Source organism: Ornithodoros turicata, chromosome 9, assembly GCF_037126465.1.
Source record: "Ornithodoros turicata isolate Travis chromosome 9, ASM3712646v1, whole genome shotgun sequence".
Taxonomy (NCBI): Eukaryota; Metazoa; Arthropoda; class Arachnida; order Ixodida; family Argasidae; genus Ornithodoros; species Ornithodoros turicata.
In genome coordinates, this window is record NC_088209.1 from 5,120,864 (window position 1) to 5,146,547 (window position 25,684).

Below are 25,684 nucleotides of genomic sequence, written 5' to 3' on the forward strand. Positions count from 1 at the left end.
GTCCTGAGACTCGGAGAAAACCGAGGAGAGCGGCAGTGACAGCCCACTGGTTGGGGTGCAAGACGGGGCCAAGAAGAGCGGCCAACGAAAAGTCATTAAAGCCAATCTGGAGCAGACGGCAACGGAGAGTGTCCCTATGTTGAAGGTGCTGCTGGCAATACAGGAGTTGGTGTGGGATGTCCGCTTCCACTCCACAGACATTACAGTTTGGTGAATTTAGCCGACCCATCTTGAAGAGAAGTGAGGGTGTACGGGCAACATTGAGTCGTAGGCGGTGGAGAAGGGATTCTTCTTTACGGCTGCGGTGGCAAGTGATGACGAACTCCATCAATTGGTTCGATAGACCGTAGGAATGAGTTGTAAGTCGTTGTTTCGGCACGGAACTGCTGAGCACATGTGGCACACCGACGGCGTATGTATAGACGGCATGTTGAGGCTGTAAGCGGCAGAGGTGCCAGGGCCGAAGTGTCATCAGACCCAGCGCGTCTCGCTACTGTGTCTGCTCGGGTATTTCCATACACGCCTACGTGGCCAGGGACCCATTGAAACGTGATGTTGTAACCAGTGGCGATGAGCTCATTGAATTTTTGAAGCGTCATGGTATGCAAGTCGCTTATTATGCTGGGGCGAGATGACGACAACATATCTAGTGATGCCTTGCTGTCGGTGAGAATGACCCACGTTCCGTGCCCGGATTCAGTAATATGCTACAGTGCTGCCAGGATACCAAACAGTTCGGCTCTGTCGAGGACACTGTATAGGGGAGTTTGAAACCGTGGCCCAGGTCTTCATCCGGAATGTAGAAAGCCGCGCTCGAACTACCTTCGGTTACCGAGCCATCTGTGTATATATGGCGACTTAGTCGGTGTGTTGAGGCGAGGTGCTCCAGTGTGAGCTGGTGGGCCACGACTGCGGGGACGTCTTTCTTGCGTTGGAGTCCAGGGATGTCCAAGATGGATGGGTCGCCTGTTTGACCATGGAAGTATCCCTCTGAAGAGAGCAATGCAATACAAGACAAAGAAAACTTCATGTAACAGTGCACTGCCAACCGTTTAATGACAAATCACCCATAGTAACATATGACAACTCGTGCGAACATTGAGATGTTTGTGTGTGGTAGCCTGACGTTTACAGGATCCGCAATCAGCATGTACAACGCTATGTACAGTACAAGACATGGTGTGGTGCACTTATGACCTCATAAGGGTCCGGCCCAAGTTTGGGTTACAGGAAACCTTTCAAAGAAGCTAGTCCATTCCACCATCACACGTCACTGCAAAACAAGTCTACAATCTATGGGAGTGCACTATGAAATATATGCCACTGGTATGAGATGGTACCACAGGCAATAACTCTCAATATACAACCTGTATATCACCTGTAACTTTCACATGCTGATCACAAGTGAAAATAGGGACACAACAAGGCGGCACGTGAAAGGGCATGGAGGGTTACTTCATCTGGCACATCTGTCATAATGCTGCATGGATTGCTCCACCTTTTTAAAAAGTGTTGAGTAGATCAAGGTAGCAATTCTCAGACACTGAGGGAGGGCAAAAAGTAGCAAGTGTGCATGTACATGGTGCATGCATATGACAGTCAACCTGAGACATTCAAAATAACACAATGCAAAGCAGAAAAGGCGTAATAAGCACCAAGCCACACTATATTCCTCAGTAAAGCAGTCCGCACACAGACAGGTTTTCTGAGCTCCCCAGGAGCATTTACGTGGTCTTCATGTGCACCGAGTAAAATTATGAAAAAGGTTAAACCAGGTTCAGGTTATGCCATTTTCTCATGTCGATGTACCTGTACTATCAGTGCGATGGTGATGATCCCGGAGGGGTAAGGTTGGTGACCCTGTGCTCCCTGTATAACCTTCTGTCCCTGCAGTTTCATCACAGACGAGCCTGCTGGGCACCAAGATGATGGCATGTTTTCTGCTGTCCTCCCCAATGCTTCTGCTTTACGCTATATGGTGTCAACCTACATCTGTACAACAATACATGCGTCTGCTTTACTCCTTTCGCGGTCATGCTGATATAAGGACAGAGACACAGAAAACATTGCTCAGTTCTGTTTTTGTTTACCCCATACTTACCAGCACTATATGAAGAGCATCTATGTGTCGGGACTGCATCCCACCTGAGCCTTCCTGTGCGTAATAGTGCAGTCTATGCAAAGTGTTGTGCACAGAGCAATGCGGGGTGCCAAAGAAACAGAACAGCTCTGGAGCTTCACGTCACAAAATTCCAGCCATGCCACCACCCGTTAAATAGTTCTCATAGCAAGTAGCTGTTACACAAAAATGTATGCAAGATAATATACAAGAACTGGCGGGTATCCCAGGCATGCATCAGACTGCGAAACACGAAGCCCCACAGTTCACTGCAACACCGTGTTCAAATGCAATCAGAAGCAAGCAAGAAAGCGAGCCCATACTCATGCCCCAAGTGCCCACCTGACAAAAACCATATAACTCCAGTATCCATCCAAATATGAGAAGCAGAAATTATGCGACAAGCTCGTGCCTCTGCGTGAGGTGGTGTGGTGCACACCGTTCAAATTCGCGCGCCCAATATCAGAAACAGCGAGGCACGTGCTTAAGATTTTGAGTGTTTACCACCTCAGTTGACGTTTACCAATGCGGACAGATGTTCACTCATCAACAGCGCAGAAAATCACACAATATCATTTACGCACCAACAAACTATCTCATGTGGTTGTTGGACAGTTTTTTTTTTCTTTTCGCTCTATAGGCATCGCGTCATATCCAATGCTAATCAGTTGAAGTGTGCGTAGATGAGAAGTCTGTTGCTAGCGTTCCGTGCTAACCTAGCCTCAGTCACGACAGATGCAGTCTACGTGGACTCTCTCAACACATGGAATATGTATTCGCCAGACCTATATAACCTAACCTCAGTCACGACGGATGCTCAGTCAAACGCAGAGAGAGGGAGAGGGGGAAAAATTCCATACGATCGGATTCGAACTGCGGAACCCCACTTTTACAGCCAGGAGCTCAACCCATTACTCCATAACCGCTCCACCGAGAGGCGACGTACTTTGGACGGAACACTAACTGCAGTGATTCGGCTTCCGTCTAGACGGAACGCTAGACACTTCGAAATGGGCATAACCGCAGACGCATGTATGTGCACTTCTTCTCTGCGCTTTTCGAAACAACAATGCTTCTTCAGGTGCTCACCTGGTAGGATCCTTAAGAAACGGGTAAAAAGCGTGTACCTGGACATCGCTCACGCTTTTACCGGGGCTTGCAATAGGGAATATTCTATGTTCAGCTTCTCTACTACACGTTCAGCTTACCTTCAAATCCCCGGGTGTTATTGTATGATATAGCAATAAATACACGCAAAAAATGCGAAGCAGTCCGTGCGGCACAACAAATGGAGAAACTTGAACTGCACACGCGCAGCTCCCGGTGAGCAGCGGGATGCGGAAACTCGCTTACGCTGCATGACTTTGACGTACGCATCGAGCAGGCAAGGAGGTACCTTTTACTATATTGAATAACCGAGCAAGTGTTTAGTTCACACCTAACTTATTTCATCGATGTAAAAAAGAAAAGTTGCTTACGTTCGTATTTGTCCTCGCAAGAGCCAGGTTCACTTGCGCATCAAAATGCCAGGGTTGCCGGGTCAGATTTCGTATTTTTTTCCCGCCTTCGCTACGTTTTTAGATTTACGTTGGTGAACTCATTAGGCATGTGAACAAAATAGTGAACGGTGTGTGCGTATAGATATGCTTCGATGGCGGTGAGTTGTCGGTTTAATGCATCTTGTCTTGTTGCGTCTTATTGCATCATACTTGAGAGCGTGTATTGAAGTAGTGTATCTTTTGTGATTAACTTGTTGCGATTAGCAGAAAGTCTTCCCTTGTTGTTGTTATTATTCTTGTCCGTGCATGCCCAAACATGTTAGTTATTCCCTTGTTGCTGTTCTCATCAGTGCATGCCCGCAAGTGTTCGTGATGGTGAATATCCCGTGTGCGCCTGTTTTCGCGCGTGTTTTTCCCTCCATAGCACATTTCCCCCCATAGAGTTAATATAAGAAGACTCTAGAGAACGTACTTGGCGCGCCGTCAATGGGATTCTCCTATTCGCGAGCGTGATCGTCCGGGCGCAGCCATCCGTTCGTCATGGACAGTGTTAGTGGACGAATTTCAGCCCCCTAACTACAGCAGAGCTGCTCCATTTGTTGCCAACCCTGTGCAGTCACGTGGGATGACAAAGAGGGGAAGGAGCCGGCGAAGGCATGACGTCCACCGTAGGAAGCGAGGTCAGTCGTGTAATTGAGTTGAGTACGCACCAGGAACGCGCGAATCTTCGGGGAACGCGCAGAATTGAGTAGTGCTATCGGAATCACAAGGTAAATGCTGTTATATCAAACATGAATCATACCTTATCTATGAGATTACCTGCGACACCGGCAACCCTTGGTTTTTCGGATGAAGACATTTACCGCCTATGACGTGTTGAAGTGGCGTTTGTATGCTTTGCGAGTGAAATCAATAAACCGTTGCACATCGTAACGAATGTAGGCTTGTATTTCCGAAGGCAACAGAATTCCAAAGATGAGTACGCACAGTAAATCGCCATTTCATGCTGCTCTGCGAACCAACGGGAACCGGAAATGGCAAAAACGAAACCACGGCCAACGGAAGGCAACACCTTCCATGACCAAGGATGGCAGCTCCCGTAAGGTCAGCTTTTTTAAGCGAGTCCGACCCCCTGTTTTTTTCCACGGAAGTCGCCATGATGACGACGGTGCTGCCACCTGATGTGATGCTTTGCAACCCGTGATGGCGGTCGCGCTCATGGCCTCAGGTCACCGGAGCTCATCCAAAACGGCCGTCAAACTAAGGAAGCCGCCATCAGGCGTCCCCATGTTGCCAGGCCAGAACTGGCGGAGCCCGCTAGTTTTGGCGGAGGAAATCTGAACAATGGTTTTGGTTCATGTTTGTCGTTTTGTTACTGTGTGTGAGCTTCGACGCTGTTTCGGAAGTCAGCAACATAAACATGAAACTCCCCATTGGCCTCTGGCGATGGAACTCCCCATTCTTATCTTAAAATAAAGTTGTTATTGTTGTTGCCCAATAAATGCATAAAAGAGAACTGCAAGCAGTGCAGAGAGGGTGGATCAGGAGCATCTTTCCTAAAGTAAGTAGCCTGCTTTTCCTACTTTCATGTGTGTGAAATTCTTGCACTATGTTTTTCAGTGAATAAAGTTTGTCTTTCCCTGGCCGTGCATCTTTGTACATCAGAGTGCCAATATGTACAAACACAGCTTGATATTTGCAACATTCACCCAAACCTATAAATTTAAACATCAGAAATATTTTACTAACACAGCATTGACTAGAGGGCACATGTCACAAGGTATTATGCTGCTTAGCACCCACCTTATCCCAGTTACTTATATTTGTTTGATCCCATCTGCCGTGTCTTTGTTCAACAATCTGAGAAAAGGTACCGAAAGAAGCAGCGCAAGTTACTAAGAAAATAATTGCATTTCAGATACAAGTACACACACATATAGGAGCACCTTGTATTTTCCCCAAGCTAATACAAGCACTCAGATATTTTCAATCTGGGAATACGGCAAGCAGATGCTGCACCATCCCATTCACAGCTCCACTCGGGAAGGCTCTGGGGATGCATGCACCTGCAGCTGGAGATCCTACAACTTTTTCCTACACATTTGAAGGCGTATTATGCGTGTGCTACATAACGATAAAGAGGGCACTACTTCTGTTGTTTCTGTAACATTGTTAATGAAAATTTGTCGCCCTCACAGGCTCCCACAGCAACATACGGAACGATATTCGAAATGGGTTCAGCGACTTGAGGAAGTGAATGTGAAATCCTACACTGACTGCAAACACGACCTCATGTGCTCCACTCATTTTCAGCAATGCTCCTTTGATGGTGGACACAGTCAAGCTGTACTGAAGCCTGGTGCATGCCCTAGCGTTCCGGCACCAGGTCAACAAAGTATACATGTTCAGGTCATGGAGCTTACACTGTTTCATTCCTTTTAGTGTCAGTGTGCCTCTGTACTTCTCTGTGAATTTTCTCAATTTTATCCTGCTTGTGCTTGTGTGCAGGTCATGCAAGAGTATACCAACAGCAAAGTGTGTCTCAGATGCAAACCTCATCAAGCATTTGCCATGAAGCCATGACACAGGAACGGCTTCACTTGGGCCATTCAGTTGAAAGTCTGCTTGCGGCGTACTTTTTGCTTGAGCAAGGGTTCTCAAATCCTTTTAAAAGTAAAGTACTAGTACATGATTCCTGCATAAATGTAATTTTTAAAAGCCAGAAAAGCCAAAAAAGGTTGGCCAGATAGTCTGTGTGAGGCATATTCATCTAACACATGTTACATTACTAAAATTCATGTACAAGCCACAAAACTATGGCTTAAATTTTTGTACAATTACACCAAAACCAAGGAAGAATCTCCAGCAAAGTGCGCGGGCACTACGACTGTCTACATCAAGCAGCTATGTGCTACAACATGTTCTACATCGTGGCTGCTCGGTCGATCATCTCTTTTATAGGGGGAGTACAGACACTGACAGTGCAGCGTGGTGAATACTCCTGTGTAGTACAGTCACAGCTTGTTACAGAGAAGTCAATGCAATTGTATTTTCACTGAAACAAAATAGAATCATCTCCTGATTGATGATATTCACAATTTCCTTTATTTTATTAACAGTGCCCTCGCAAACAAAACCCATTTCCTTATCTGTTGCGAAATTATAAGCCTCACTCTATGAATCTCAATTAATTATAATATTTTGCAGGAATATTGACCATTCATAAATTGTGTGTTAATTGTATTCGATACAATAAAGTAGGCCACTAATGATCACCATCCATTCTTTTAATATAGAAGTGTACCTGTGTCAAACAGCCTGTGTACCTACAACATTATATTTGCGGTCTGACGTTTTCAAGTTAAGCTCATCTCCTACTGATTATTACCCCGAATCAGTTGAGCCCCAATTTTGGTTCAACATGACCTCTGTCTGAACTCCAATCATGTATCATATCTACTAATTAGTGGCTTTATGAATGCATATGTATGATGTAAAATTATTTTTGTGCAAAAATAAACTATGCAAGGCACATTTGATATCACAACATTCAGCATTTGTGACCAGTAATTGTGACAACTGTATATTTGACTTCCTTTACCTGAGGTACAGTCGCACAGAGAAGAGAGAAAAATTACGAAGCTTATAACACCCAAATGCATCAGCAGCACCTGATGTCATCCTGATTTACAGATGGGAAACTGAAAGACTGTATGCAGTCCACATTTTTCTTCCCTTTCCTAGGAAGCATACTAAAAAAAAGACAGACGCGAGTAGTTTGCTCAGACGTAGCGCTGTAGAACAGCATTCCATCCACAACTCCGTTTTTACATGCTCCTTGGCAGCAGCAGCTACATGTCTGTTGACTACCCCGTGAAACAGCTTAATTTTACTGTACTGTTCTCTAATGAAATCGTGACTCGCATTAATAAACAGATTTTCTTTGTTGCAACAAAGTTGTGCGTTGCTCTCTCATTCACCTACACGTTTCCCTCTACTTCGTGCATTCGAATAGCTATTCTGCCTGAATCACGACAGATTGTGATATCGCACATCGACCTACAGAGCTCTGTGCCAAGTACCGTCAACATGCGCAGTTCATTCGATGCAAACAACTTGATGCATCTGTTAATAGTTTAATTGCATGATGCAGCTAGCACGCTGATCCATATGCTGCGTACTTCACTTCGCTAAATTGAAACGAATTCACAAAAACGAACGCAGGTCATTGTTCATGGTAGAAGTTGTAAATGACACGCAAATGTAAAGGCCACAGCACCGACAACACTACTCCAACAAACGCGACGACGTAAACAAGGCTTGAAGCCCGGAAGCCACAAATCACAAATTTCACAAAACTGTGCAGCATATTGTAGATCAAGAACTTCGAAAAATACGTTTGCTCAATTCACAAACCGACGATTTCGCATTATCTTCGCCTTCGCAGTGCTTCTTGTTGACATTAGGAACATTTAGGCTTTGCTTGGACAAGTTGCCATTTGGTGGCTTGGATCGAGTCTGTAATCCACTTCGATCCAAACAATCATCCAACTTTAGGCTCAGTGCGCCCAGACACTTTATACTTTGCGCCAAGTATGGGGAGAGATATTTCTGTGCTACTAACTATGGGACGTCTGATGGCTGCCGCCGCCGTTTGACGCGCTGAATAGGGAGAAATGCATGGGAAGATGGCGACTTACTCCCACCTGCATGGCCTGATGCAGTTACAGAACATGGACTGCCTCATTAATAAATTGTAGCGACTTATATTATTAAATAAGTTGAGAAAGTGGAGTTCTGCGAATGTGCGCTTCTTTTCATGTCTCTCATTATAGAAAATGACGAACCTTTACGATAATTTGACTCCTCCTGAATTAGTCCTCTCTTCTGTCATGGGAATGAATGGTAATTGAATTTGTCTATTGAAAATTCTATTCTACGCGCGTTGTTATTCATGTGTGAGTTAAAGGAAAAAAAAAAAAAGTGGGGTGGGGGTTGAAAAATTGGTGGTGGGAGAGGGGTTAAGACAGAAGGGAATATCATATTACTCGTTAAGTCATATTATTTGCTTGCTACTATCATTCACGAATAAAGGCCTATCCACAAGTTCGTGAACGCCACGATTTGCATGCAGTACAGAGGCAATATGAAGCGTGTTCGGCTCTAGTGAACTTTATGATGCCTTGTGCTATAGAGAACATGTATTTAGGCTCCTATATAATATATTTATGTGTCAAGCTGGAATCCAAATACTTGCATAATGTAAAACCCCGAGACTAGGGAACACGAAAGGACAGACACAACACGAAGTCTTCGAGTTGTGTCTGTCCTTTCGTGTTCCGTAGTCCCGGGGTTTTACATTATGCATCATCTTCACCAGCTCGCTTGCTTCCTAGCCACTTTTTCATTGTCCAAATACTTGCCTTGCTCCCATGTCACTTTTCGTCCCTATGTTCTCTCGCCATCAAAGTGTATTGCGCATGAAACAGTTTTGGGAGGTACTATGGCTGCAGAACTTTGCAACTTCCTCTTTTTTCTTTTTTGAGAAGCTGAGACGAGAGTTCAGTCTCAATGCAGCAGAACTTGTCGGGAGATGTACTCAATTTTGCCTTCTTCCAAGACTCATAGCAATTGGTCAGCAGTTTTACTGCAATATTCCGTTATGTTACGGTCCTGTAGAAAAAAAAGAAAAAGAAACAGTGAAGACACCCTGATGGCGTCTGTCTTCCCGATCTCTCACTGCGTAGTGTGTTTGTAAAGCTGCACACAGGTGGCACAGCATCGAAAAGAACAGGATTACGGCGTTCCACGTTTTTGTAGTTTTTGTAGTGGGTTTCGTTCACGAGGCACATAGGCACATATACAACAAAAAATGGCGAGAAGGTGTAGATCGTGTTTGTAAGAAACATGGTTGCAAACGCGAAGAAACACGGACGGACAAAGGACCCCTTCCTGATTCTTCAAAACAACGACGGAAATGTTCGAGCGTGACGTTCCATAAAGATTACATTAGGTTAAATATTGTTTTACTTTTAGTTATCTTCTACCGTGCAATAACGCAGACAAAAAATTGTCATGAATCTTTAGACAAATGGCTATCAGTGTGCAATGATTAGGGCCGGAGAAGCCAGTCTTCTATTTTTAATGTGCCATCCAAACGTGTAATAATGATTGCTTGACTAATCCTGCATGCTCACCTACCCTTGCAGGAAATGTGGTCAGGGTTGTTATGACTACTGTCCTTTTGTGATCTTGTAATGCGTCTCATCGTTACAGATGGCGTATTACTTCAGAGAACAATTCGACGGCTGTGAAGTCAAAATCAAGGTCATAGGAACACGTATCGTAAGTGTTGTTGTTGTATCAGGCCAACATTCTAATACCAGGCACTAATAACAATCTCCCATTTCAGTTTACCGCTCAGGAAGAAGAATTATACCTGCCCAAAGTTGTGAAAGACGGGCAGATAAGTGTTGATTTGCGAAATGTAACATTCGATGGATTTGTTGCCCTGAATCCCGAAGTGGACGCGGCGGATATCGTGGTTTTTCTCACGGGGTAAGCTTGCCATGGAATATTTCAACCTCATCGCCCGTTTCAAGAGTGTTGCGGACCTACGAAATCAACAAGTGAATTTGTGTAGAAAGTGCCCATAGCACCTCGGTCATTCCACGCGAAAGGATCCAATGAGTGCGCTCGACCTACCACCATTCGAGCCGAAACAAATTGTGGCACATCCTGGGTACCTATAATGTCACGTGACAAAATATTTATGTTCTATAGTAGTAGCCGTTGTCGCTCCAGGCGCCGTTAAAGAGTGAGTTCCTTCTAAAAACCACCAATCGCCCGAAACTTTGTTGAGACGCTCCGCGATCTCCTAGAGGTTTCGGGTTTGTTTTAAATTGTAGAAGGTGGTCTATTTTATAATCGCAGCGAAGTTTCCCCTTTTTACCTTCCCCCGTCATTGCCTGCGGAACCCGTCACGAACGTAAATTTTCGCTTCGATTTGGGATTTTGTTGCGCCTGATGGGTCAGTTCAATTTTCGTGCATATTTTTTTCGCTGGTAGCTCTCGTGATACTGCTCAGGTACAAAAATCGCAGAACTGAGGGTGTAGTTGGTAATGTATTAAAAATTGGCAAAGTAGCCATTCTTAGTTAAATCTTCAATGTTCAGAGGCAAAATTCGGAATGTGGATGTCGGTTTGGAACAATATAGTTTGCGTCATTGTATGCGATGGACTTTACCGTACAACATATAAAAAAATATCGAGGGTACTTTTTGATAAGCGCGAGGAAAAAAAAAAGTTTGCCGACGGATACATCGCCACTGCGCTGGGCCACTTTGAGTTTGAGCTGAGGCACCTTGGGGCCGAGGGAGCATGGCTCCAATGGAGCGTCGCATTCCCTGTAATCGAAGGCAATCAACCTACAAGTGCACACAAGTACATCAAGACACAGGGAATAAAAACGGTGACCAGAGGGCGAATATTACACGTCCGCCCCTCGCTGCGTTGAGACTTCTCGTTTTTGTCTGTGACCTTTCGTTAGCGTTGTCGTTGCCTCTGAGCCCACCATGTGTCTTGTTTGATAGAACAGCCCACACAAGCCACGCATACACTGCCCTCCTATCCTTGCCTTCAGGTAATCTGGCTCACATGCGGGTAAAAGAATCCTACCTGACGGGACTGCAGAGCAGGGAAGGATAACGGACGTATTTTGGTTACCGTTTCCATTTTCGTTACTGTTATATTTTCGTTTCCGTTATCCCCTTTCTGGTACCGGCCTTTCAATTTCGTTTCCGTTACGTTTCCGTTACGTTTCCGTTACTGTTTCCGGTAATCGAACAGTTGTTACAGAGCTGCGTGGGGGAGACATCCCGTCCGGCTCTATATCAGCACCCTGTTTTGCCCAAGTGCTGCTTCAGTGTCACGCGTACAGACTGCGCAAGTAATTTTACGTCGTTGGGATGCGCACATCCTGCAAGATAAAAAAAAAAGTAGGAACATGTCTTCAGTCACTCGGGGTCCAGAAACTCAAGATGGGCGTAACCTTCATCCAATGTCGCATCCATAGGCGGACGCTCTCAGTAGTAATGATACTGCGATGGCCACGGTGAAATGAAAAGAAAAGAAAAGTACAAAGTAAGTAACTAAAAATCGTAGCCTGTTATCCTGGTGCTATGGTGGAGTACAGTCATGTGTTGATGTCATGGAGTTACGAGGACTGGGACGAGGTAAGCGACGTCGTGCACCCTCGAGATCCAATATTGCGCTTTCTTTCCATGCTCTCGTGTAGTATTTAGAGCCTTACAGGGAATGGCGTCATAAAAACAAAAACACACTGAAACAAAAATGAAAAGTCACTCATATGTCATCGCACAACAGGTATAGCCATTACCCGAATTCAATACCGGACGATAAATTCGTTTCTGTTTCCAGTAATGGAGGACCGTGGTATGCGTTGCCGTTTCCGTTATCGTTATCAACTCCAATTTAGGTATATACTGTTTCTGTTTCCGTTACCATTACCGTCATACCCTTCCCTGCTGCACATATCATCCGAGCTTCCTGATGGTCTCGCTTCGTCCAACGTGCACAGACTGATGGACGACCGCGAGGCTGAATATTAAATTTGTACTCGACGCGTTGCGTCCAGCCTTAGCGACGCCTTAGCGAGACGCAGACCAAGGTAAATATAAATGGTAGCGAAGGCGGGAAAAAATACGAAATCTGTGTTAGCAACCCTGCGCCCTTCATGATACACATGCGAGCGTGATTGTTGAGTGGCAAACTACGAAGGTAAACAAAAATAATTTAATCGGAGGCGCGAATAATGTCTGTACTAATACAATATGCATGTTTTTAATGAATTCGCGCGGTCTGCCAGTAATACGTAAGATTATAGACAGAGCCGAGTACTCTTCCGGTTCCTATCGCTCTCCATGTTGTTAGCTATGAGTTTGCTGCAGGCTCCGACAGCTGCCCATAGAGCCCATAGTTTGAGATAATTCACACAACACTGGGCACACGACCAATGACGTTGTAGAAATTATGCAATGCCAGTCGGCCAATCAGGAGCCTTAACTTTGGCTGACCTTTCGACCGGTTCTGGCTACCATCGACTTCTACCGGATTTCACGCCTACCGCCGTTACCCCATATTCAAAATAACTGAAAGGGACTCTGACCAGAAGTTCGACAAATCTTTCGTTTGCATCTATTACGAAGGTATAATATGCCTCCAAGCCACACGCGAAATATTTTGGCTGTGCGCGGCGGCAAAGTTTGCCAAACGGCGAGCTGAAAACTGGCTTCGCTTTTCCTCCTCAACTCGCGCAATCGGGGCCGAAATCTAGCCTCTTTGTAGTGGACATCCTCCAATTTCCGTGTGCGTGACGAAAGCACGAGGTCCACGTTTCATTGGGCGCCCGGACCGGAAGTTATGTTGTTAGTGAGTTTGTGAGAGCGCTGGCATCCGTCCGGAAAGCGATCTTCAATATGGACGTCGAAGGAAGAAATGCGGAGACTTCGAGCCCGGAACTTCTTTCTGACCTTTCTGCGATCGAGAAGAAAATTCTGCGTGCTGAACAGCTCGGTATAGGCTTTCGAAACGTCGCCGATGCCGCGAATGCGAGACGAAGTTAGAGCTCTACGAACATCGGTCACAGATGGAGCAAACAGCATGAGTCGCCTGTCTTCAGGTAAGCGATGAGCTTTTTAACGCACACTGTGATCGAACACGTAAACGTTCTCTGAAATTTCGTGTTCTGATATTTAATACGCACTTGCTGTTCATGGTGCCGGTGTGGCTGGTGTGTCATAATGCCGAAGGAGACCGAATGCTTGTGCTGCCAGGAGCTCGAAAACACTGCCAATTGACTGCAGTATTAGTGCATTACAACCCACGAAGATTTCCAACTTCTATGCTTCAATATGGCTGTCCTGAAGGTCGCATATTGAACTCCGTGGGCAGCGCGAACCTATGAGCGACTATTCACAAGTAAGTCACATGTGTCCTTGTCGAACGATGTTAAAATTTGGGCGCCTAAAACTGGTTTGGTCCTGCATTAAAGCCGTTAAAAACTCCAGTACAGTGCGCAGCACGTAAAAAGACTGTACAGTACACAAATCTGAACTGGAGAAAACCAATAGAGGCAAATTTGTAATTGTCAGTGTGCTGTGTCCTGAGTCACGTTTTTATGTATTGCCCAGCGCATAAGGTTTTAGCGTAGGTTTTTAGCGATATTGAGTGTTCTTCATTGTCGATTCAGTGAAAAGTAAAACAATGTTGGTTTCTAAAAGAACACAGCATGTGTAGTAATGTACAGGGTGTGGGCAGGTAAACTGCAGTTGCTCTCAGGTACATGTAGAAATGACACTGCACACACACTGTACTGTAACCGGTTACCTATTTGCCTAAACTATATTTTATGTACATCTGTGTAGACGATGCAGATACACTGGGTATCGCAAGTTTGCAAGGTGAGTATGGCACAAGCTTGGGAAAAACAAGAGCATGGTCATCCCAGGCCTGTGCAGTGAAGAGGGTCTGGCAAGCCTTTCCCACAGAAAATGCCACAGGCTTCAAGTACCCAAGATCCTAACTGGGGGTACCTCTTCGCACAGCTCGTCTATAGCATTTAAAATAATTCAGCATCTATATTTGGGATGATTTATAGCTCTCAGGATGAGTTCATGAGTTCAATATGTTGTGTTGAAACACAACTCTAGCCCTTTTTAATGAGTCTTGCGGAACGATAGATAAGCACTCCTTTCGCGACATTGTGTACCATTGCTACAGTGAACAATTTCTTGAGCAAGACTGATGAACGAACGAAAAACAGAGTCTGTCTTCCAAATATGTATGTTCCTTGTAACTTCCGTATTTGTTAAGTGACCCATGTTAATGTGCCCCTCATGTAATGCCTGTGAGGGCCTTTGAGATATATTTATAAATAAATATCAAAACCGGAAAAAGATGTAACACCTATCCTCTCTTTGTGTGAATGATACATAAACATTCTCAGAAGATCCATGACTTGAAAACCCGAGACGAGGTAGGGACGATAACAGACAAACACAAACACGGTCTCAGATCCCACGGTCTCAGAGACCGTGTTTGTGTTTGTCTGTTATCGTCCCTACCTCGTCTTGGGTTTTCAAGTCATGGATCGTCACCACCAGCTCACTTGCTACCTAACTTTCCTTTCGTTATCATTCTCAGAAGATTTGTACATAGTCACACTTTGCCTCATTTTGCCTAAAGCCTAGTTCCACCTCTTACATCATCTCCAATCCCCAAAGGAGTACAAGGCTAAAGTAATCAGCTACTACATAAAAAGAAGGAGGGGGAGGAAAACAAAAGCTGGCACATCTAAAATTCGAAGAAACCCTGGTGCTTTCACGGGGCTACTCACGGCTCAGTCCTGGATCAGATCCCGATGAAAAACAGCTTTTCTGAACAAGAGAGAAACTGATGTTCTGAGGCTGGAACAGCTTTTCTGAGCCTCAGTGATAGATTCCCTTGATTGCACTGACTGTGAGGAACAACTCATTGGCTTGGTGGCAAGTGGGCTTGCGTCTGATAGTACAATTTGGGATAAAGGGAGCAAGGAACATCTCTCTACGGTCTTAAGAAGGATATCAACATTACCAGTCAAGGTACAGCATTTCATGTTGCTTTCAGTAAGTACAACTTGACTCCTCATAGCAGTTACCATTCGTGTTGGGAAAGCATGCTGAAGTTAGCTGAGGCAGTGCATCCAGAACTGTGAATCAGGTTCATAGAGAGCACCTGGTGAGAGGGACAGCAACAGCGTCCAGTAAAGACTCTCCAGGAATTTTGTGCAGGTTTGGGGGTCACACCTTTTAATAGTGTTGATGGAGAGCAGGGTGTGTGAAAGACTGACCTCTGGTAGATGAATTCTTGTTATTTATAACCAGGTACCCATGTTCTAGTAATCTAGAAAAAGCCTTGGCTCACTTGGAGGAAATTGCTAATGAATCTTGAGTGTCTTTTGTGGAAACAGGTTGTAACTGCCTTTCTATCCACCCTTCTTAGTTGCCCTAGCAAAAGCAAATATGTAATGCTGTACACCATATCTGATGCTAGCACACTAATTGCGTTGAGTGTTCTCAGGCTTCTGAAATGGAGCTACCTCGTACATACGTTGTGCCATGTCGGCAAGAACATAAATCATACTGCCTTTACTTTTTACATTGGCCCGTCAGTGCTTCATGTGACTGCAAGAATGGCACCCCAAAAATGATAGGCAATGAGAATGATTTCTGCAATTTATTGAGCTTTGTAAAAGAACAACTTTATTTGAAAATATATTCCAAAAGCCGGGTGACGACCTCATAATGTAGCGTCCTTTACTGCAAACACCGCTCAACACAACGATTAAAAACAGAGCGTAAACGTTTTGCCGCCTATCCAGGTGGCATCATCAGTACAACAAAGGCCAAAGACGAGCACATCAGCCTATCTAAGAGGGCATCATACACATCCGATAGGGGGCCACGGTTTGTATTACAGGCTGAAGCATCACGCCTGATAAAGCAGGATTCTAAGAACTTTCTAGGGCCCCATCGCTAGTCATGTGCAAAGGTTACTGCACCATCAAAATATATGTCCCTTAGGACAGCAATGGTAGATTAATTCGGTCTTGGTTAGTTAAGCTAAGCGCTAGTAGCCCTGGCAACATCCCTTGTGTGCTCTTTTAGTCTTGTCCCGCGTCTTTTGTCTATCTCGCCAATGTAGGTTGCATCACATTCTATGCACTCAACTTGATATGCACAGTCAAAATGCCTGATGGGCACAGTGCCCTCCAAATAGCGTATGAAATACGTTGGATGAAAGGAATGCGCACCACCGATTTGATTCCTTTGATGTTGTTTTTGATTGTTCCCTGTTGTAGGGATGATGCCAACTGGATAGGCAATGAAACGTTTACTCTATTCTTAATTGTTGTGTTAAGCCGGTGTTCTCAGTACAGGATTTTACATTATGAACTTTGTTTGATGATTAGTGGCGAGCTTCATACCCTGGGCCACTACTCTAACAATTGCTTGGGGTAGTGTGGCGAAATGGAATAACGAGCCTTGTAAACCAATGTACTTGGAAATATGTTTATTTATCTCTCATAGGTTGAAAAACCCAGTGTGGGCTTACATAACGGAGCGGCATGTAATCATACAAGACCGATCACCAAAAGGCCTTGCTTTTGACTAGATTAAAATGTGAAGCGATTGTAACATAACAAATGCTGCATGGTGGCGATATGATAGGTTCTCCTCGCGAGGTGTCGCAACGGTTACGGTTAGTTGAGAAACTGCATATCCAGTTAGCAGGATCAAATTTTAATTAGGCTACTTTAGCCAACACGCGAGCACACAGCACAGTGTCAAAAGCCCTTACAAAATAAAAAAATACTACATCTACGTGGACCCAGAAATCAAGACAGTTCAAAATGCTGTGAACGAATTCCACTACGTTAGTTTTGCCTGAATACCCTTTTCTAAAGCCATGCTGGAATGTAAAAAAAAGAAATCGACAGACTCAACTTGGTTGACAACGTGGTAGCACATGATGTGCTCCATTAGTTTACAGGGAACCCTAAAAAGTGGAGCTGGTGGATAGAAGGAGCATAGTTGTCACCTCTTCTGAAGACAGGAATCAGCTTGAGACCTATGTCCTCGACTCACACACATACTAAGCACCTTTCACACAGATTAACATATCTTCGTTCCAGCTCTTTCACTTTCAGATGTTCATCTCTGTTGAGTGGTCTCACTGTAAACTTTTTCACACCTTTAAAGGTGTGCGCTATGCACATTCAATCTGGTTGCGTCACATTGCATCTCCAGTAAGATATTTTACAAAATTCGGAAAGCATTACTAAAGATCAAGTGTCAGTGCAAATCTTGCTTTCATTATGTCTTGGATATCGTAGGTACGAGCTAATGCATATATGCATCGCTATCGATAATCGAGCACGCGCAAGTGTCTACAATACCGTTGAACAATGTTGAGATGTTGCAAGACTAACTTTTTGGAGGACAGACAACACTCGAGTGAAGAAAATTTGTGCGAAACCGTGCTCCATTATGATGTTACCAAAATTACACCTAAAAAGGCGTGCGCCATGCACGCTATTACACCTTTAAAGGTGTGAAAAGATTTAGAGTGCTGTCATTCTTGTAATACAGGAATTGGAATTGAAATGCAGGTGCATAAGGGATGCTCTGAAAGAAAAGTGTTTGGTTTTAGTCCTCTTAATGTTTCCGAAAACGAAAACAAACTTCACGGTGACTATTCTTCTGAAATGAGCAATTCCAGGATGACAGCAAAAAATATATCTCGCCATATCATTATATAAACCTGGCACTTCAGTTGAATAATGGCAGTTGAAGATGATGATGATTCAATTTAATGGCACATAAGCAACTCGGGCTATAGTGCGCCAAAACCATGGTAAAACTGTGACTTGTTAAATATCAGACGATTATACTAAAATAATATACTTTGTTGGTTGGTAAATTGAAATATAGACAAAAACATGATATGATAAAAATAAGCAATTGAAGAAAAGCCAATTGTTGGCTTTGTGTGACTGATGTCGAGTTTGCCACACTACGTCTTGAGTAATAATGTACGCTGATATGCTGTACCATATAAAGTACAATCATACACACGCTCAATATGTGGTGGATATGTGAAACCAATATACACATACTTACATTTCAAACTTTCTTGAAAAAGGCAGTCCAAGTCTAGGCGTGCTGCACTCGGATGAAGTCGAATGTTTAAAATTCGAGTTTAGAGAAACCGCGGGGTTTAATGCATGAATTTTCGCATGGAGAGTCCTTGTTGGGTGCTTTATCGACTGCAAGTACGAAAGAGCTCCCACAGTTTCTGGTCAGAGTCCCTTGAAGCTTGTTTCGGCTAAAATAAATATTTATTTGACACAAAGCACCGATTCAAAGATCTGATACATGTGTGCACTGTGAATACAAAGTCCACTGCGTTGCTGACGCCAGGTGGATCAAGCTGCCGTAAAATCAGCGTCAAATAGCGGAGGCTGCCATCTTGTGGAACGCAGTTGCCAGACCCGGAAACCCGAAGTTCGCGAGTTACGGCGGCAAAAAAAAAAAAAAAAAAAACGCCGTTGTTGTTTCTTTGTCATATTTGCTTAAACAAACGCATTTCTTGAAAAATGATGCAGCAAACATGTAAAAGTTAGTAATAACTAACCCATGTTGCCTTGGACATTCTTGGCGATTGTTGTAACGCTCGCTTGTAACGCATGCACAAGCTACAATGATAGTTTCGGTTTCGTGGTTGCGTGTTTTCGCGGGCTACATATCTATCATATGCAGGCACATCTGGAACTACATGTTGAGCCAAAGTCTGTCTGAATTTTTTTTTATATGTTTGTAAAGGAGGGGGAGGATGGAACGTTCAACACACCGCATTACAATACTGCTAAGGTTGATGAATGCAGACGAAATGTGATCAGATCAGAAAAGATAACGAAATGTGACCACACCTCGATGGCAGAATCCTGATGTGAAGCCTCCATGGACCAGAGGAGATCCCGATCCTATCGTGATTACTGAAGCAGCTCTGTTCTAAGATGGAGCAGTGACGAACTCTCACCCTCTTCCTGCACCAAAACGAGTAGCCTACACTAAGCGTATATTGGTATGATGGTTGACCACAGTGGGAACACCATACTTCTGCTTCTGGAAAGCAGTCTCAATATAGCTTATCCCTTCTTATTGGAGAAAATCTTCTTCACTGTGATGAGCATACATACAGGCAAAGCGCATATGTTGCTTTGCAACCACTTGTCATCTGTGCATTTTAGATTTTCGTATAGAGACAACGCTTTGGAAGTGCACAAGTGAGATATTTTAGTGAAGGCACAATTCCTCGGAACGACGTGCCAGTCAGACACAGGAAACGATCATGGTACATGACAGAGCTCATGCCAGATATGTTGTACATGTCCATACATAAACAAATTTTACTTCAAGGCAATAAGTAGTTACGTCCAGCACAGTAATGCCACTGTGTGTGCACACATTTTGTGTACGCAATGACGGTGTTCCACATTTCACTTCTATCAAGTAGGAATTGTTTGTGTGGAAAAAGCAACATATGGGTGGGTGAATATGAATTTCGCAGATATTAGTAACGTGTAATACAAACCATTTACTTATCTTTTATAGCTGCACAGATTTCTTAATTGTATGAATGCCTCAACTCATGTGAAAGCGAAGCAAACAAATTTTGTTAAGAAATCTGTAATCAGTGATCTACAACAAAGTAAATTTCATTTGTACATATGTTTTGTGAACGTAATCACTGTTTCACATCTTACGTCTAATATAGTTAAAAGCGATAAAACCCCCTGCGCAGGAAAAGATGAGAACGGAACACAGAAAAGATGAGGACGCCACACTGAACTGCCAACCAAAGAACTTTTATTTTGTGAAACATGCCTTAAATACATGAGACCTCCTCTCCCCCGTATTCCCTCTCATGTTGGACTTCCTGTTTACATCACAAAGATAAATACAGTGGTTACTGACGCAGTTACTACCTGCCTTTTTTTTTTCTCATGCGCCTCTCGAAAGAGAAGGCTACTTCGTTTTTTTACACCTGAACAAAATTTTTGCTTTTGGAATTCCGCCTGACATCCCATACATAATGTAAAAACCCCAAGACTAGGGAACACGAAGGGACAGACAAAAACACGATGTCTTTTCACACAAGTCACACACGTCAAACACGAAGTCAAGTCAAACACAAAGTCAGGTTTGTGTCTGTCCCTTCGTGTTCTCTAGTCTCGGGGTTTTTACATTATGCATCATCTTCACCAGCTCGCTTGCTTCCTAGCCATTTTTTCATTGTCACACCCACATGTCAATAAGTGGTCCCCCAATGCACCGTATCTATTAGAGGTATTAGTTGAATGTTCTTTTAAACGAGTGCTCATGCACCTTTCAATTAAAAACACTGGAAAAACCCCCAGTGCTTTATCAACCAGCCAAAACACTCTTCGACGTCGATTCGGTCGTCGTGTACATCGCAGATCACCCTGTCACCAAGAGGACCATCCTCCACGCACTAGCACGCATCTTCGACCCCCTGGGGTACTTGACCCCCTTCACTATATCCGCGCGCCTGTTGTTTCAGTCGTTGTGGAGTCTCGGTTACGGTTGGGATGCCCAGCTTGCTCCCCAGCAAAGTTCCGGTTGGACCGAATGGTGTTCGCAGTTACCAACCCTCAACACCATACACTTGCCTCGCCTCCTGACAACGGTATGTGACCTCGAGAATTCGTCCGGCGATCTTCACATTTTCGCTGACGCCAATCCGCGCGCCTACGGCACGGCGCTATACCTTCGAACGATCGCCTCCCAAGGCCATTGGAACTGCAGTCTTCTCATCAGCAAGGGCCGGATGGCTCCGCATAAGATCCATCTCCCTTCCTCGCGTTGAACTCATCGGATGCCTCTCCGCCGCAAGGCTCGCTGCTCACATCCGGCAACTTCCGTTGCTCACATCTCTGCCCACTTATTTTTGGACCGATTCTACAATAGCATTACACTGGATCACAGCCGACCTACCGTCCAGACGTGCCTTTGTTCAGCACCACATCACCGAAATCAAACGCATCTCTGCCGGTCACACGTGGCGTCATTGCCCCGGACAAGAGAACCCCGCTGATCTTGTCACTCGCGGTGTGTCTGCTCAGCGACTCGCCGCCGAACCCCTATGGTGGCACGGCCCACACTGGCTCACAATGCAGGCCGACTCCTGGCCTTCTCTGCCCTCTTCAAGCTTCACCCCAGTCCCCCAAGATGAAGAACGCGTCACGCAGACCACTGTCTGCCCCGCTCCCTCGCTCAGGTTGCCGGCTCTTTTCGATTTGCACCGCTACAGCAATCTAAGCACGGTTCTCCGGATTACCGCTTGGGTACGCCGCTTCGTCACTAACGCTCGCCACACGGCGTCGCCCATATGCGGTCCCCTAACCGGGAAGATTTGGTGAGACAGAGTACAATGACTATATCCCAATGCAATCTAGCTGTTTCCTCCCTTCTTTGTCTAGCTGACCTTTCCTCTTTCATTTAATAACCTTTCACATATCTCTTATTTCCTGGCGTTCTAAATTGAGTATCATTTAAGGACGGCACGCAAGCCCAAGTATGACATGATTATGTCTCGAAAGCAGGAGAATGGCAACTATCGGATTTTAAAGGATGACCCCTGTTCTGTACACCCCGAAGCCGATGTACTCGTACAAGTTGCAAGAACTTGGCCGATAATGCGTATGCTGTTTAGAGTCACATCATAACAGCAGTTTATCTCTCGCTTCTCTGAAATAATAGACTCCCTGTAAGAACTAAAGGGAGGATTCACAGAGATTAAACGAAAGTTAGCCAGGATAAGTCTATCGTAGGAGATAATTTTAATATCTGTCAAACTTGCGATTCATTTCGAGAGCTATCCTATTGACATAGACAAGATAACAAGGGCGTTTCCTTAGAGAAGCTATGCAGTCGCCCGGACAGTGCTTTACCAAAGTCGCAATGACAGTTCTCCGTCCTCGAAGACCCTGTTTGCCGCGCGTGATCTGCTGCGTTTCTTAATTTTCCCTTCCGCTCAGAATATCACAGTCAACTTTTTTACACTTTTTGGGTGTAAATGGCTTGTCCCATGGCGCACACCTTTTTGGTGTTGCCGTTACACTCAAATGATGGGTGTTTTCTAATACACCCTTTAGTTAAGTGTATTCCTAATAAAATACTGTTATAACGGGTGTTTAAAAACAAAAACACATTTAAAAGGGGAGTATTCAATTGAAAACACCTTTCATGATGGAATTATTTGCTTGCAAATATTCCCTCGCAAATAGTGTAATAGAAGCTTCCGCGCGGCAGCATACCGAGACTACTGGCCGAGATATATAAGCTAAATTTCTAATATCCCTCCCTGTCAGATACTGTGTTTTTAACTCAGGCCATCGTCTATAATGTGATTACTTGCTGAGCGGAGCTGTGAAACCAGCATAATTTTTCTCTCACGAAATAAAACACCATTTTTTACACCGTATTTCAAATTCAAGTGGGGTGTAAAAAAGGTGTATTCGATGGTAAGCACCTTTTTCAACACCTCACTGTACACCTTTAACGATCGACATTGGACGAAACCTGGTGTATGTCGATATTGCACGTTTAGTGATGCTGTTTTTGCACCGTTTGCGGAATAGAAAAGGGTGTTTTTATAAGAGTACACCTTTTTTGAGCAAATAAAGGTGTAAAATGATGGACTGCGTATCACTTTTTTTTTTCCTCTGCGGCATCATCATTCACGGTTTAATATCTTTTGCTCTGTTCCTCTCTTCTTCGAATGAGGTTTCATACTCACTTTCCCACATTGATTTCCCAATGGGATACTGCAAGTGCTTTGAAGTAATGCGTTTGTTATGTTTGTTTGCTGTTTCGAGCAGCGTCGTTTAGCAGCACAAGTTGACTCTGTTCATACAATCGAGTTTGCCCATTGCATCACCATTAAAATCATTTGGCATACTTTGTACTTCCAGGTACAGTTTGCTATACAGCAATGATGATAAGAACGGTAAGAAGGGCACATACACTGCATGCTATCCTGATGTATTACTCAATGTCAAAAACGACAGTGACCCTCAGCGTATCCAAATTCATTTGATGCAAGGTTTCCTTTTTATGCATGTGGATCTCCTGTACACCACATGTTAAAGTTCATATATCATAGAGTGAGATTAAACGGTTGGAGCTACTTATTTATTCACACATCGGGTAAACAAGACTTTCGTGCACGAGACTGCACTTCTTCTGGTTACAAAAATATTATATATATATATATATATATATATATATATATATAATGCAGGAAAAAAAAAGCCATTAAAGAAACAAATAAATGATACTAGACTTGTTTGAAATTCAAACTTACAGATTAACATGGCTTCTATGGCTGCACGCAGAAAAACAGATACTCATGGAACGATGCGGCAGCACCAGAGGACACGTGTTTCGCCGTGTTTGCGGCTCGTCGGCCCTGGGTAGCTGCGCATCGTTGCGAATTGGGAAACCAGGGGTCACTCAGCGAGCGATATACACCTGGGAGGGTGACTGAGCACTCCTCAATGCCACAGTGCAAGCCAGTGAATTGTAATGCAGGAAAAAAAAAAGCCATTAAAGAAACAAATAAATGATACTAGACGTGTTTGAAATTCAAACTTACAGATTAACATGGCTTCTATGGCTGCACGCAGAAAAACAGATACTCATGGAACGATGCGGCAGCACCAGAGGACACGTGTTTCGCCGTGTTTGCGGCTCGTCGGCCCTGGGTAGCTGCGCATCGTTCCGAATTGGCAAACCAGGGGTCACTCAGCGAGCGATATACACCTGGGAGGGTGACTGAGCACTCCTCAATGTCACAGTGCAAGCCAGTGAATTGTAATGCAGGAAAAAAAAGCCATTAAAGAAACAAATAAATGATACTAGACGTGTTTGAAATTCAAACTTACAGATTAACATGGCTTCTATGGCTGCACGCAGAAAAACAGATACTCATGGAACGATGCGGCAGCACCAGAGGACACGTGTTTCGCCGTGTTTGCGGCTCGTCGGCCCTGGGTAGCTGCGCATCGTTCCGAATTGGCAAACCAGGGGTCACTCAGCGAGCGATATACACCTGGGAGGGTGACTGAGCACTCCTCAATGCCACAGTGCAAGCCAGTGAATTGTAATGCAGGAAAAAAAAAGCCACTAAAGAAACAAATAAATGATACTAGACGTGTTTGAAATTCAAACTTACAGATTAACATGGCTTCTATGGCTGCACGCAGAAAAACAGATACTCATGGAACGATGCGGCAGCACCAGAGGACACGTGTTTCGCCGTGTTTGCGGCTCGTCGGCCCTGGGTAGCTGCGCATCGTTCCGAATTGGCAAACCAGGGGTCACTCAGCGAGCGATATACACCTGGGAGGGTGACTGAGCACTCCTCAATGCCACAGTGCAAGCCAGTGAATTGTAATGCAGGAAAAAAAAAGCCATTAAAGGAACAAATAAATGATACTAGACGTGTTTGAAATTCAAACTTACAGATTAACATGGCTTCTATGGCTGCACGCAGAAAAACAGATACTCATGGAACGATGCGGCAGCACCAGAGGACACGTGTTTCGCCGTGTTTGCGGCTCGTCGGCCCTGGGTAGCTGCGCATCGTTCCGAATTGGCAAACCAGGGGTCACTCAGCGAGCGATATACACCTGGGAGGGTGACTGAGCACTCCTCAATGCCACAGTGCAAGCCAGTGAATTGTAATGCAGGAAAAAAAAAGCCATTAAAGAAACAAATAAATGATACTAGACGTGTTTGAAATTCAAACTTACAGATTAACATGGCTTCTATGGCTGCACGCAGAAAAACAGATACTCATGGAACGATGCGGCAGCACCAGAGGACACGTGTTTCGCCGTGTTTGCGGCTCGTCGGCCCTGGGTAGCTCTGGGTAGCCCTGGGTAGCCCTGGGTAGCCTCTGGTGCTGCCGCATCGTTCCATGAGTATCTGTTTTTCTGCGTGCAGCCATAGAAGCCATGTTAATCTGTAAGTTTGAATTTCAAACACGTCTAGTATCATTTATTTGTTTCTTTAATGGCTTTTTTTTTTCCTGCATTACAATTCACTGGCTTGCACTGTGGCATTGAGGAGTGCTCAGTCACCCTCCCAGGTGTATATCGCTCGCTGAGTGACCCCTGGTTTGCCAATTCGGAACGATGCGCAGCTACCCAGGGCCGACGAGCCGCAAACACGGCAAAACACGTGTCCTCTGGTGCTGCCGCATCGTTCCATGAGTATCTGTTTTTCTGCGTGCAGCCATAGAAGCCATGTTAATCTGTAAGTTTGAATTTCAAACACGTCTAGTATCATTTATTTGTTTCTTTAATGGCTTTTTTTTTTCTGCATTACAATTCACTGGCTTGCACTGTGGCATTGAG

The 25,684-nt window shown here is 44.5% G+C and overlaps 1 protein-coding gene across 1 annotated transcript in view; it reads left to right on the forward strand.

Annotated features, from left to right (window-relative positions):
• Window positions 1-9,899: 9,899 nt before the first annotated feature.
• Window positions 9,900-25,684, forward strand: part of LOC135369232 (uncharacterized) — a 105,132-nt gene continuing 89,347 nt past the window's right edge. The window contains exons 1-3 of the mRNA XM_064602854.1: window positions 9,900-9,963; window positions 10,031-10,176; window positions 23,237-23,271. The gene's annotated coding sequence lies outside the window, so the exon portion shown is untranslated. The remainder of the gene's footprint in view (window positions 9,964-10,030; window positions 10,177-23,236; window positions 23,272-25,684) is intronic.